The 14,298-nt window shown below is 41.5% G+C and overlaps 1 protein-coding gene across 1 annotated transcript in view; it reads right to left on the bottom strand.

Moving 5' to 3' along the window:
* LOC106573361 (GTPase HRas) overlaps window positions 1-13,562 on the bottom strand; it is a 40,054-nt gene extending 26,492 nt beyond the window's left edge. The window contains exon 1 of the mRNA XM_014148345.3: window positions 13,265-13,562. The gene's annotated coding sequence lies outside the window, so the exon portion shown is untranslated. The remainder of the gene's footprint in view (window positions 1-13,264) is intronic.
* Between the last annotated feature and the right edge of the window lie 736 nt (window positions 13,563-14,298).

The following is a 14,298-nucleotide window of genomic DNA, read 5'->3' as shown; positions in this document are numbered from 1 at the left end:
ACATTAATGTGGACGCTACCATAATTATGAATAATCCTGAATGAATTGAGAATAATGAAAGATCATATCCCCAAGAAATGCTAACCTCTCCTGTTATTGGTAATGGTGAGGTTAGGGAGGGAGGTTACTTGTTAAACAAAATCTCTTTCTCTGAGCAATTGTATTAGTATACATTAAATAATGTAATTTCCCTTTTTAGCATACAATATAGCTCAGTATTTTAATTTGTTATTTTTATACCGTTATTATTGCTCATCTTCATCAAGGGTGTCAATAATTTCAGACCCCACTGCATAGACACAGTACGCGCGGGCAGAAAATAAATTGTATTCAGCATTGATTTGATACTAGTAGGCTACTCTTTGCCACTCAATCGAGTTTCTGATGAGAGGGAGACTACCTTTCATCCTGAAAACAAAGAATTGTCCTGCTGTCGGTCCCACCCATCCTATGTCGAGGATAAAGAACTTAACAGCGGACCTCCTGCGTCTACACATGCAGCCCCCCTCTCAACTAAAGCACTTAAATTGGTTAAAGGATCCATATTGGCAGAGCCAAAAGCCCACTGCAGGGATAATAGATTTTTAATGGAGAGATGATGGTAAGGCGACCCTCTCTAGGGACGGATCACAATCGAACACAGCGACCACCATGGAGCCAACCCCCCCCCCCCCCCCCCCCCCCCCGCACGCGCACACACACACACACACAAATGACTTCATCTCTGTAAATGGCATCTTCAGTGCGCCACTAGAGGAGACTTGGCTGCAATGCTACAACACAATGTAACCAAGCCTTGACACAATTTAGCTTAAGAAAATCCCTCCATTTGCAAAGGGAGATGTAACTAGCCAGGCCTTTCAGGGTTCTACACTAACTTTTTCCACTTGTGATTGTCGCACAAAAAACATAATGACCTGGCATGTGTGCCATAAAATGTGCATGCATTCCATACAGAACCAGTGTTCTTACATTGATTTATTGTAACAGCAAAGTAAAGAGACTTAATAAATAAATATTGCACTTTATTTTAAGTGCCATGTGTTTTTTTCTGCAAAATCGATACCACAGCAAAAAAATAAACAATAATAAAAAAGTGGGAAGGAGGTCTGATGTTTCAGGTTTTGACTCTCAAAATCACACTTATTATTTTTATAGAAAAGTCCACAACAATGCTTAAACCACATCAGGGCACCATTTGAGGTCTAGGAAAAATGAGATATTTAGATTTTTTGTGTAGTTAACCTTTAATTCAGGTGTGCACCAGCCAGACAGCTGTTTGGCTAGTGGGTGTCTTTAGCCACAAATGGCCACTGGATTGATGCAAATAACCATGATTATGCAAGGTTGGCATAGGCTACTTTGTAGTTACCTTTTAATTGCCTTTGCATCTAACCGAAAATGGTTATACTATCATTAGCGACGCTAACGGCCACGCAAGTGGTAGACATGGTGGGAAGCCTATAGCAGGGCTTGATATTCCGGTAAATTTGCCAGTAGCACACCAGGCCAAAGCTACTGGCCCCAAATGAGAAAAAAAAAACTGTCCCAGGTCAAGATCTGACAGGAAAGCGAATGATGCGTGCATAACTTCAATAAAATCATCTGCTATCTTCCATTTGCAACTACTGGGTTCATACAGACATCGGCAAGTCAAAATCCACGACTGCCAAGGACTTTTCCCAGGCACTTATATTGTAATTTGAGGACTTAACATTATATATTTCATTGTTGTAATAACGCCATTTTGTGGGGGAAAACTCATTATGATTGGCTGCACCCCTACCCAGTGATGTTTAATCAATAGATTAAGGCCTAATGAATTTTTCAATTGACTGATTTATTTCTATAAACTAACTCAGTAAAAAATATTTTACATTGCTGCATGTTACGTTTATATTTTTTGTTCAGTATAGACAGCATGCTCCCGACACAAACACACTAATGAAGCCTGTCCATATGTGGTAGCTAGTCAGTCTCGCCATTTGGGATGTTGAAGAGTTATTGAGGGGTTACTGTACCATGTTTCAAAATGAGAAAGCGACCCCCAAATTTTTTTTTAACACTATGGAAACCAAGTTGAAGCCAACATTCAATGATTTTACAGCAACATGCGCAACAGACTAGCACAACACCATTCAATTGAAACGGTGGTTAACAAACAAAAGCGCCTACAAAAACTGATCAGAAATTAAATCAAGGAATAATTATATTGGGAGTAGTAGAACTTCTAAATCGGCTACCATAACTTCCATGAATTTTCAAGGACTCAAGACTAGAGGAAATGTCTGATTTTCATGTTAGGCTATTCCATGATGGTTCAATATTTACAATGGGCAATTCAGCCAAGACTTTAAATTTTTTTCAATACCTGGTTTGCATACCCATTCTTGCCATAGCATTTACTGGTAGATATAACTTGGATCATATTCCCTACCCCTACCACTGTCGGTCTTCGCTCCACACAACAACCAGCTGTTTGAAAGCTGCACGCGGTCTCTGCCCGACAGATTATCTATAGGCTGTGTGCAATGTGCGTGTGATAAATAAAGAATTTAAAAAAAATATGAATCGGCAAAAAAACGAACAGCGGCGGAAATCCATCCGTTTTTAAAAAAAATCTATTATTTAGCCTAGATTATTGAGTCCTGACAAACAGGGAGGGGCATAACCGTGCAGTTGTTGCCTTTTCAGAATGTTGGTTTATTGTGAAACAAAAACTAACGTGACCAGGTACATTTTCACTGGCACCGTTGCATAGGGCTGGGAGATATGGCCTAAAAATGTTCCATTTAAAAGAAAAAAAAACGTATTAGGCAATTCACAGTGCATTCCAAAAGGTATTCAGACCCCTTGACTTTTTCCACATTTTGTTACGTTACTGCCTTGTTCTAAAATGGATTAATACACACAATACCCTATAATGACAAAGCAAAAACAGGTTTTTAAACAAATGTACATAAAATGTGAGGAAAAAATAAAACTGAAATGTCACATTCACATAAGTATTAAGAAACTTTACTCAGTACATGGTTGAAGCAGCTTTGGCAGCGATTACAACCTCGAGTCTTGAGTATGAAGCTCTAAGCTTCGCACACCTGTATTTGCAGACTTTATCACATTATTCTCTGCGGATCCTCTCAATCTCTGTCAGATTGAATGGGGAGCTTATCTGCATAGCTCTTTTCAGGTCTCTCCAGAGATGTTTCGATCGGGTTCAAGTCCGGGCTCTGGCTGGGCCACTCAAGGACATTCAGAGACTTGTCACGAAGCCACTCCTGCTTTGTCTTGGCTGTGTTCTTTGGGTCATTGTCCTGTTGGAAGGTGAACCTTCACCCCAGTCTGAGGTCCTGAGAGCTCTGGACCCGCTTTTCATCAAGGATCTCTGCACTTTGCTCTGTTCATCTTTCCCTCGATCCTGACTAGTCTCTCAGTCCCTGCTGCTGAAAAAAAATCCCTACAGCAAAATGCTGCCACCACTATGCTTCACCGTAGGGATAGTGCCAGATTTCCTCCAGATGTGATGCGTGGAATTCAGGCAAAATAGTTCAATCTTGGTTTCATCCTTTACGTGCCTTTTGGCAAACTCCAAGTGGGCTGTCATGTGCCTTAAACTGAATAGTGGCTTCCATCTCTCCACTACCATAAAAGGCTTGATTGGTGGAGTGCTGCAGAGATGGTTGTCCTTCTGGAAGGTTCTCCCAACTCCACAGAGGAACTCTGGAGCACTGTCAGAGTGACCATCAGGTTCTTGGTCACCTCCCTGACCAAGGCCCTTCTCCCCCAATTGCTCAGTTTGGCATGGCAGCCAGCTCTAGGAAGCCTTGGCGGTTCCAAAGAATGATGGAGGCCACTGTGTTGTTGGGGACCTTCAATGCTGCAGATTTTGCTCTGACATGCACTGTCAACTGTGGGACCTTACATAGACAGGTGTGTGCCAGCCAAATCTGGTCCAATGAATTGACCAATCAAGTTGTAGAAACATCAAGGATGATCAATGGAAACAGGATGCACCCGAGCTCAATTTCAAGTCTCATAGCAAAGGGTCTGAATACTTATGTAAATAAGGAGGCTGTTTTTTTATTTGTAATAAATTATCAAACATTTCTAAAAAACTGTTTTGGTTTTGTCATTATCGTGTATTGTGTGTAGATGTATTAAATAAAACATTTCCTCATCAATTTTAGAATAACACGGAACACAAACCGGTTGATCGTGCATAAATGTATTTTGTCCCCCCACACCAAATGCGATCATGACACGCAGGTTAAAATATCAAAACAAACTCTGAACCAATTACATTAATTTGGGGACAGGTCGAAAAGCATTAAACATTTATGGCAATTTAGCTAGCTAGCTTGCACTTGCTAGCTAATTTGTCATATTTAGCTAGCTTGCTGTTGCTAGCTAATTTGTCCTGGGATATAAACATTGAGTTGTTATTTTACCTGAAATGCACAAGGTCCTCTACTCCAACAATTAATCCACACATAAAACGGTCAACCGAATCGTTTCTCGTCATCTCTCCTCCTTCCAGGCTTTTTATTCTCTGGACTTTATATTGTGATTGGTAACTTTCATAAATTAGGTGCATTACCGCCACTGACCTCATTAGTCTTTCAGTCACCCACGTGGGTATAACGAATGAGGAGATGGCACATGGGTACCTGCTTCTATATACCAATGAGGAGATGGGAGAGGCAGGATTTGCAGCGAGATCTGCATCACAAATAGAACTGACGTATGTTTTAGCCCTTGGCAACGCAGACACTTATTGGCACGCGCGAGCAGTGTGGGTGCAATAGTATAGATTTCTACATTTATATTGCAATGGCCACGCACGGTGTAGTCAGGGTATAAGGTTGTAACGTAGCAAAATGTGGAAATAGTCAAGGGATCTGAATACTTTAAGAATGCACTGTATACCTTGATTATTATTATATATTTTTTTAAATACCTACCGTAAATTACGGACTATAAACTGCAACTTTTTTCCCAGGCTTTGAACCTCACGGCTTAAACAATGACGCGGCTAATATATGGATTTTTTTTTTTTTTTTTTTTATAAACACATTCTGTGACGTGCTCAGTTTTTGGCGGCATGAAGCTTTCATTAGACCAATGAAATTGCCGAACGGGTTAAGGTCAAAACTTTTTTGTTTACTGTTTAGATTAAATCGAGCACTCTCAAACTTCCCATCAATCTGAGTACGGTAGTCATTTTGTCACCCTTATCATGGCAAAGACACGGAAAAATGCATATGATGCAGCTTTCAAGTTGAAGGCGATTGATCTGGCTGTTGGAAAAGGAAATAGAGCTGCTGCACGGGAGCTTGGTCTTAATGAGTCGATGATAAGACGCTGGAAACAGCAGCATGAGGAATTGACTCAGTGCAAAAAGACAACTAAAGCTTACTGCACATTTTTTGTTTGTTTGTTACAAGCCGTGTTTCGTTAAAGCCTATTTATTTTTGTTACAAGCTGTGTTTCGTTAAAGCCTGTGTAAAGTTAATTTGTTTCAATGTACTGGTAGGCACCTGCAGCTTATAGACATGTGCGGCTTATTTATGTTCAAAATAAAAAATAAAATAAAATAAAATTCAGTGGGTGCGGCTTATATTCAGGTGCGCTTAATAGTCCGTAAATTACGGTAAATAAAAGTTGTACAATAAAAAGGTCAAATACATCACATTTAAAACAGTCAGCAATAATCTAATGAATTCAGGGCTTGTGAAGTTATACCTAGGCTGAATATAAGCCTTCCACAACCTTAAGACCCACTAATAATTTATTTTGAAATAATCACTGATCTGGCTTTCAAGTCAATGAGAATATGTTTTTTTTTTTTTACAAATTTACTAGAACCACACATAATGCACATTCACTAATAATGACTAACTTTTTGTAGCGGGTATTGGCTTACAGAAAATCAACACAGGTCTCATCAACAATCAAGCTCACATGCTAGTGATTAGCCAGCTAATCTTTAGCCAACTTGGATCTATTTGCTTGCTAACAGTATCGAACCCTATCTTTTAGGGATGGATAATGGGAGCCCTGGATGGTGAGTAACCCCATTACATTTATGGCTCATCCATTAGAACACAATGTGAAGATAGAAGCCTGCATCTCCTATGAATAAGGTGACAGTTTTCAGTCAGTCAACTAATCAAGATCCTTGGAGGCCAGAAAGGAGGGGGAGTGGTAAATGAGTGAGAGTACAGTGCCCTCTTCTCCCCAATAAAATGCTGTGTGTAGAAGAGAATAGAAGTGAGGGCCCTAGCCTCAAAATAGACAGCCTCTTAGCAAAATATGACCTTTTTCCCTGCTGGGTCCTCCTTTTAGGTTGTTAACCAGGGATCATCTCACACACACACACACACACACACACGAGACAGGACCATCAGTGTACAGAGTCTCTCTCTATTCAGCTCTATGACAATAGGAAGCAGCTGGAAGACCAACCATTCAATCCATTAGTCAACAATCCCTAACACAAAGCAACATGCCCAAGCATTAGAGGGGCCTTGTCCCTCAGGTAGCTTCGGCTACCCCTCATCAAATGTAACAAACCACCTTAATACCCGTTATGTGAATGGAACCCTTTCTAAATTTGACCGTGTCCAAATCAATGGTTTATCTAGCTTGAGTGTAAATGAGTAGAGACCTTCCATTGGCATCATTATTTTTTGTATTAACCTGTTACTCATGGGGTATTGATGACATGAGTCATGCTTCACGAATCATTCTTTATCAGACCACTGATTTTGTCATCCACTCATATTTCAGTGTACTGTATTACTAAGCACCGCTAGGCTACTGTATTACTAATAAGCATCAACATCATAAACAAAAATAGGAAGTCATAATCAAAACACCCGATGACTGACAATGTGTGAAACTGACCTGCAATGAATGACATGTATGATTATACAGTGTGAAAATATGTAATCAATAAAGGTCTCTACAGACATCACTCCAGCGATCAACGTGCCTGCGTGTGCATGGGCGGAGTCAGATGTTTTTGGAGCAGCGTGCACTTCTGCATTCCCAGAGAGGAAGTCTGCCTTGTGTAGTGTATATCTACTAGGGGGCTTGGGATGTCAGAGTAGCTTACCAAGCAAGAGGGTCCGAGGCACTCTGACCATAGCTAGTGATGACATTTGAACTTCCGGATCCGGTGTTATGTGCCTTTTGTTTACAAATACTAGCTAGTATGGTGTTCTATTGTGTACTTTTTACCTATTCCCCCCCCACCCCCCCCACCCCCCACCCCAATTTCATGATATCCAATTGGTAGTTACAGTCTTGTCCCATAGCTGCAACTCCTGTATGAACTCGGGAGAGATGAAGGTCGAGAGCCATGCAACCACCGAAACACGACCCGCCAAGCTGCACTGCTTCTTGACACACTGCTCGCTTAACCCGGAAGCCAGCCGCATCAATGTGTCAGAGGAAAAACCGTACAGCTGGCGACCTGAAGTCAGCGTGCATGCGCCTGGCGGCCACAAGGAGTCGTCGCTAGAGCGTGATGAGACTAGGACAAACCAGCCAAACCCTCCCCTAACCCGGACGACGCTGGGCCAATTGTGCGCTGCCTCATGGGTCTTCTGGTCGCGGCCGGCTGCGACACAGCTTAGGATCGAACCCGGATGCAGTGCCTTAGACCGCTGCGCCACTCAGGAGGCCCAGACACTTCTTAAGGATTTAACTAGTTGCAGAAGCAAACATGTCGCTCTACGAATTGGAAGACCTTGAACTGCTCTTACTACTCAGGAGGAGAGATAAAAACAAAAAAATGGGAGAAAATGGTATGTTCGTCCAGTGAACTCTACAGGAAGGGACGAGCTTGTCCATAGCTAAATGCTGCAGAAAGGCTGGCTATGACCCTTCGGTTTTTAGCGAGTGGCAGCACACAAAGTATCGCAGCAAGTTATAAACTAAAATATCAACATTGTGTGCCATAATCACAGTGCCAGGCTATCTGGTATGTCCTGAAGGAGGATTTTGTTGCTCATCCCTCCATGGCAAAATGGGACAAAATGGGCTGAGTTTTGGGATCGTTGGAATTATTAGTTGTGTGCAGGAGCTGTCGACGGAAAACTCAGGCAACGAGTACCACAACTACAAGGGCTTTTTCTCAATGGTACTAATTGCAGTTTGCGATGAAAGTACTGCTTCATTATGATCGACATGGGTGCATACGGTTAGGAGGGAGACGTGGGAATCTTCTCGCGAAGCATGGTCGGCTCCCAACTCATTGCAGCTACCAAGGCCGGAGTGCATACCGGGGACCCAAACACAGAGCACATACCGTAAATTCCGGACTATAAGCCTCAACATTTTCCCCACGCTTTGAACCTCGCGGCTTAAACAATGACACAGCTAATATATGGATTTTTCCCGCTTTCATTTCCCACATTCTGTGACGTGCTCAGTTTTTTGGCGGCATGAAGCTTTCATTAGACCAATGAAATTGCCGAACGGGTTAAGGTCAAAACTTTTATATTTACTGTTTAGATTAAATCGAGCGCTCTCAAACTTCCCATCATTCTGAGTACGGTAGTCATTTTGTCACCCTCATCATGGCAAAGACACAGAGAAATGCATATGATGCAGCTTTCAAGTTGAAGGCGATTGATCTGGCTGTTGGAAAAGGAAATAGAGCTGCTGCACGGGAGCTTGGTCTTAATGAGTCGATGATAAGACGTTGGAAACAGCAGCGCGAGGAACTGACTCAGTGCAAAAAGACAACTAAAGCTTACTGCTAATTTTTTATTACAAGCCGTGTTTTGTTAAAGCCTATTTATTTTTTGTTACAAGCCGTATTTCGTTAAAGGCTATTTATTTTTGTTACAAACCGTGTTTCGTTAAAGCCTGTGTAAAGTTCATTTGTTTCAATGTACCGGTAGGCACCTGCGGCTTATAGACATGTGTGGCTTATTTATGTTCAAAATAATATATATATATTTTTTTTATTCAGTGGGTGCGGCTTATATTCAGGTGCGCTTAATAGTCCGGAAATTACGGTATGTCTAAGTGGGAGACGAGGCATTCCCACAGAGTAAACCTGATGTGACCATATCCATGTAGATACGCTAAATGCATATGACTAATTATATATGGTGTGAAAATTATACCAATATAGAACTTGTAATTATATGCCTCATAAAAGTGATCTGGCATCCCAATAAGAGGATTGGGGCCTATGTCCAAAGCATAGGCTACACAGTTGTTACAGTACACAATAGTATTGAACGGGAACATGAAGGCTAACGGAAATGATTATTTATTCGAAAAGGTTCTGCTGGCCTTGATGTGCGCAATAACCTAAAGGACTACTTCCTCATATCAGCTGGTTGAGTGTCTTTCCAAGATGCTGCCATCACACGTGGCACCCTACAATAAATGTTCAAAATGTTGGTGTGGTACGGAAAACATGGGCGGACATATGTTCTCTTCCTCTGGGTGATGTCTGTTTCTAGGTCATGTTGTGAGCGACACACTTAGCTTCGCCGTTTGGATTTTGGCCTTTATCTTATTCACACTTTACTAATCACAATAAAGAGTACAATAATAACAGTCACTTCATCCTCGTGTTGTTTTAGTTTGTCATATTCTTTTAAGGCTAGACCCACAACACATTTACATGTACAACCTTGTGTTATGTGTAGTGGCCTTTCAACATTTCAATGAGAACTTTCCTACTATGGTAAATAGGTGAGAATGACTGTCCAGCAGTATAGAATAAGGACAGACCTCCAAGACATTAACCTCATCTACTTCACATAGCTCATGTGCAAAGCAGTACAAGTTTACTGAGTGACTAATTAAGAAAACAGAATTGTTTTCTGTCACAAGTGCCAATAACCAGACAAAGACATTGTCAGACCTTTTGCTCTATATTTTTTATTTTTCCCCCGGGTGACGATCACAAGAGGACACAATGTCAGTGTCCTAAGGATCCTCCGCTGTCATCCTCGTCCGGCCACTGGAGCTGGGTGGAGTTTGATGGAGTGCCAGGGCAGAGAGCATTAGGCATTAGTGAGAGGGTCCGGGGACGTGATGAACTAGTCCGGGGACATGATGAATCAATGGGCGATGAACCACCTGTAGATGGGCCCTCGGGGCTCAGTTCTGTCTACAATGCAATCCCTCTCTCAACGCCTATAAGCAGCAATCTCCATTGGCCCATTTTGAGTTAAAATGCTCACACAAAATAACTGATTTGATATACATCCCAATCTAACTAGCAGACACACAGTGTCTGTTTTCAGATGTTTAAACTGGCCCTGCTAATCATTATGATAACAAAAACAGGCACAGGATATTTCCAACTTACAATTTCTCCCATCCAGAAACGAGATGACTTCACATGTTCTAACTAGGTCTGCTAAACATAAGATCAAAACATACACTGTTCAAAAGTACTCAGCTGCATGACAAGAGTACATGCCATATCTGGCATATGTCTGACAATGATGTTTCACGTAAACACGAAGCCACACTCCTTGTCTCCTTCACCTTTTTCTGATTGCAAACATACCGGTCCCGAATCATACTCCATTTTTCTTTGATATCAGTATCCTTGTTCCAATTCTGTGATATCTCCCTCCAGCGGTTATCTTTTTCGTTCTTGTCTGAATACAACTGCATTGAAGGATTGTAGAGGTTATCGTATCGTCTCACCTCCTTGCAGACACTCCTCAAAACTGGACAGGCATAATTGCGGGTAGCAAATGTTGAAATAAAAGCACAAAAAAAGGATGCTTGCAAGTAGAATAGCAGTTGCAGCGAAGTAGCAGCACTTCCATCTTTTCTGTGTTTATATCTGAAGGGATGTGATTTAGATACAGGGCGGGACTTCCATTGCAAACCTCACTCAATACTGCCCCTCAAGTCTTTGCAAGGAATGATATGGCGCTTCTCAATTTCCAGTTAGCAAAAAACTGTGTCAAATGCCGGAGCGTATTACAAGGAGTCGCCGCTTTTGTGACCAAAAACGACATTACAACACTGCGCTACGCTCCGTAGCTTCCGTCTCTGTAGTGTGGATTTACCTTAAATCTCTTGGTCAACACTACACGGATGATGTCATACCCCACTGAGGGGCGGTGAGAGGGTCGTCATTAGTTACTACTGCCAAAGTCATAAACCCAGCCCACTTGGGTTGCCTTTAAACCTAACCTCAACCACACAGCTAACTTTATGCCTAACCTTAAATTAAGACCAAGCTGTTTTTAGGAATTTTTACTATACAGTCAATTTTGACTTTGTGGCTGTGCTATCTAGTGGAAACCCGGTGAGAGTTGCTACACTTTGGCAGGCATAGATAGGGAGTAGCAATGTTGTTGAATGAGCGTTATATTTAGCCTTGTGTGGGCTATATACATATAGACTACACGCAATACCATGCTTTTCTTTCGTTTCAACGTCAGGCTACTCAAAAATATTGTTTCACATGTAACTTACTCTATGCCTAAACTTTGAATGTAAGCTAGACAACATAGACAAACTTGTGACATTTTTGTCTGGTAGGACTGATAGTAGTAAAAAAATAAAAATAAAAGGGCCAATCATGATATCAGTGATCTTCAGGTTGAAATTTAAATTTAAAAAAAATCAGAGCTCTAGAAAGAAGCAAGAGTTTCTGATTTGGAATTCCGAGTTGGTTGCAGGCCCCCCAGTGTCCGGTCTGGTGCGTGGAGTCATGAGCGCTGCTGGTCGGCTACTGCGTAGCAACCTAGCAGTGCCAAAAGTCCTGGTCTACCCTAGAAAGCCTTTGTAAATTACGATCACCAGAAAGGCCCCAAAAAATGTTGGATGTCCGTTTTCAGATCTAAAATTTGTTTATGATCAAGTTCAATACCCACAGTGAATTATTTTAAAGTTTGCTACAAATCAAGATATTGAATTAAATAGTGATCCATTCTGACTACTACATTTATCATCATACAGGACCACATGTTGACGGACCAACCACAGGCTTGCAGGCTATGAGGAGACGCCATTTAACTCTCAGGCAGGATGAAAACGACTACATCGACCATGATCCTTTGCTAGTTACGGCCAATTTCACCATAACCCTTAGAAATGTTTGGGTGCCATTCAGCAATATGGCTCGCTTCAAATTCAAATACTTCCGTATTCAGGCCCGCCGGGAGATTTCCATAGGAATACGTGGATGACGTCAGCGTTATCCCTATCTACTGGTTTTATGGTGCTTTCAAGACAACTGGGAACTCTGAAAAAAACAAGGTTAAATCATGAGATCTGATATTTTCAAGTCGGAATGTCGGAGCTCTAGAAAGATGCCCAAGTTTCCGACTTGGAATTTCGAGATGGATGACTGTTTAAAATGACTTTTCTGTCGTAGATCGTTTTTTAATTTAAATTTTTTTTTAGTTCCAAGTTGTCTTATACTCACTGAAATCTATGATGTCCGAGTTCCCGGTTGTTTTGAACGCTGCAATAATGTCTATAGTTTGGACGATCATTCAAAAGTATTTTTCCCAGTCGGAGATAGTTTTTTTCTTCCGAGTTCCCAGTTGTCTTGAACGCGGCATAACCAACTGTCTCTAGCCTAGAAATCAGTTATTCCTGGACCATGACCAAGCACGTCGGAATGGAATCGCGTTCTTAATCAAACGCCTAGTAATGGAATGCAACTTCCGCAGTGCTCCAATTCGGTTTTCACTGTGACTGGGCGTCACCCGTGTCTGTGTGGTCTACAAACTACAGCCGCAGGGCGGCTGTGGAGCGCTCATTGACTGGCCATAACATACAAAAAAAATGGCAACAGCTTAACACTTGAATTTCTTGACAATGAAAATGTGATCCATGGTTTAGTTTACATATCGGCATTAAATGATCCTCTCCTGTCCGTGAAGTTTAGGCGGCGAGCCGGGATTTTGCCTACGAACTAAATATAGCCTATATTTGAGAAAATAGTAGTAAACAAATTATATAGCAATATGTTGCGTCAATGATCACGGAAATAGCAGTTTGTTTGGCGAAACGTTAGGCTACACTTCCCAATGTTGTGCTTGCCAACGAGACAGCCTGATGCAGGCGTGAATGACGTCGTAAAAACACAAAATGTAAAGGTGCGCCGCAGTGGTGGCGGTGTGAACGAGCTCGAGCAGTTGTAGCACATTTTGGTCCCCTGTATGGGTTCCCTGGTCAGTGCACAAACAACGTTGAGCGACACATTTCAAAAATCATACATTTGTGTAAAAGGTGAAAATGTGCACGGAATACTTACAATAAGCAGAGCTCTACCCTAATTATCAAGAGGGTGAGGTGGTCAACTGGAAACAATGTATTATTACTCAGTAGCTTCTGAGCGTTCCAAGCGTTGAAGTCCAGATGGTGTTTCCTCAACGAATGTCTCTCAATAGTTTTCGACAACAGAAATGTATGTTGTTATTCCAGATACTGCAATTTTAAGTGAAATGTATCAAAGCATTCGTTCAGTGTTGTATGCGAGGTTAGCTCACGGCGAACAATGTGCTTCGAATAGGGAGAGGAGACTGTTAGAGCCCACGCCCAGCCCTGTATGAACCGCCCCGGCGAGAACAGTTCAGTTGCCTGTTTTGACCATCGTTAGTTAGCACATTGGGCGGTTTCCGTATAACTTCAAAATATAAAAGTGGCAGTGTGGGCATACAGAATTACAACTACAAATTCCGTAGTACCCTATCTTAACGTGATTTATGCGTTTCACATTTTCGAACCATAGCCCAGTCAGATAAAGTAAACCTGTGAGCTTTAGTATTGTATGTTTAATATTAATGTGTGGTAACTTATCATCGTAGTGTTATCGATCATGCGATTAAAAAAATACACTTTAGACTACATATCCCAAGGGGTAAAGCCCTCTTTATCACCGTATCCAGGAAGTCATTTGCCGTTGCCAAGCAAACTTGTGCGTGTCTTTGCAAATGTTCTCTGAAGAATGTGCACTTCACACGTTTACGAATGTAGCTAGCTATCTAAGGTAAGATAAAATACGACATTGGGTATTGGTGGATAACCAAAATGAAAAGTTATTTGTGATTCCATTTGGACTTTTAAATTAATTTGTTATCTGCAGCCAATCAACACATTTGTATGATATTGAGAAGTTAGCGAGCTTCTTTTCATACTCAAGCCAGCAGCGCCAACCCCTAAGTGTGGGATGTCAGCTAGCTGACTAACAAGGCTAACTAACCAAATAGCCAGACGAGCGACTTCTTCTGACAATATGCCTCAAATAGAATGTCTTGTTTAGGAATTTATGCAACAAGTATGTTAGAT

This window comes from Salmo salar, chromosome 16 (assembly GCF_965601325.2).
Source record: "Salmo salar chromosome 16, fSalSal1, whole genome shotgun sequence".
In the NCBI taxonomy this organism is placed as follows: Eukaryota; Metazoa; Chordata; class Actinopteri; order Salmoniformes; family Salmonidae; genus Salmo; species Salmo salar.
The sequence above is the reverse complement of the archived record's forward strand: the minus strand, read 5'-3'. Positions and strand labels throughout refer to the sequence as shown.